Here is a 1,423-nt window from a genome sequence, read left to right on the forward strand (position 1 = left end):
TGGATCCACTCGCTAAGCCCCCGACTTTCAGTTTTGCTCCCCACCACTCTGCTTCACATCTTTTAAGTAGGTGCCAAGCAGACAGTACAGGCTCTATATGAAGCCTGTATATCCTTCTTGTTACAGAAATAGAACATACATTAAAGCCATGTTAAGGTCTCTAATTGAGGCTAGTGAAAGTTCAGCATGAGGACAACTTCATTTACCCTCTCACCTTCCTTACTCATTATTACTCCCTCCTCGAGGTCTTTTTCTTCTTCCTCTTTTCTAACGATTATCCAATTAGTCAATTCCACGTTGGATTGAATCATCCAGCAATAAACCAAACTTTCCCCTCATGTTTGAGGGATCCAATAACCCAGCTGTGTGTTCTTTATTATAATACACCTAATCAGCTGCGCCCATATCCTGCTGCCTCCAGCCCCGTGTTGTTGTTGTATTTTTCAATTATTGTTTTAAGTCACGCCAGTCAGGACTCTGGGGATCTATGTTAAATAGATTGCCATATCATTTCAGTGTAAGCTGATGTTATTTGCATGCACATGGAAATTACTAATTTAAAGGAGTGTTTTACAGAAGTTTTACAGATTTCAAAAAAGTGCTGTAAAACTGTGAAGGGGTTCCTATCAGTGGCTGATTTAGCTGGTAATATGACATAACCCACACAGCTCATTTTGTATCAGCCCCAGCTTTTCAGAGGCCAGCTTTGTGATATACTGCTGCCATTGCTGTGAAACTAGAGGCCTTAGTCTTTTTCTTCCAAAATGGAGTTTACGCCAAATTCTATGTTGTAATCATCAATTAACCTGTAAAATAACAAACTACAGTTTCTCTGCCTTCTAAAACTAGCCAAAGCTTAGGTTTGCAGAGTGATTCAAATGAATAAAATTAAATTAAATGACAATTCAGTCCGATTATCGGACTACTGTTTGCTAGCTCAGTGACTCCTAAAGAGGGGTAGGCTACATGTACCCCAGGGTGCAGGTTACTTCTCCATGGCTACAAGAAAAGAATGCCGAATAGATTATTAAATGATTAAAAAATTATAAAAATGATATCCACAAATTATTGGTAACAAAGAAATAAACATACGAATAGGATTACATTGCCTCAATAACCAGTAACCATATGGCTATCAAAGTCTGAGTGCATATGGCTGACTCCCACCAACTGAGTCAGTTCTAACACCTGTACATCAAGTGTTTTTTAAAAAAATAAGCTCATTAGCAAGTGAGCAAAGAAGTTAAAATAATTAAAACTAAAGGAGCTTCTGCTAATCTAAGCGGTAGTAGTAGCCTGAAAATACAAACTTGACTAACAGACTGAAAACTACATGTACAAAAGAGAACTAAAGTTAGATCACAACATTAACATTGTAGTTCCATTGTATGAAATATTATTAACTTTTTAGAATTCATAGCAT

Source organism: Morone saxatilis, unplaced genomic scaffold (genome assembly GCF_004916995.1).
Source record: "Morone saxatilis isolate NCDOM2014 unplaced genomic scaffold, NCSU_SB_2.0 Contig3, whole genome shotgun sequence".
Taxonomy (NCBI): Eukaryota; Metazoa; Chordata; class Actinopteri; family Moronidae; genus Morone; species Morone saxatilis.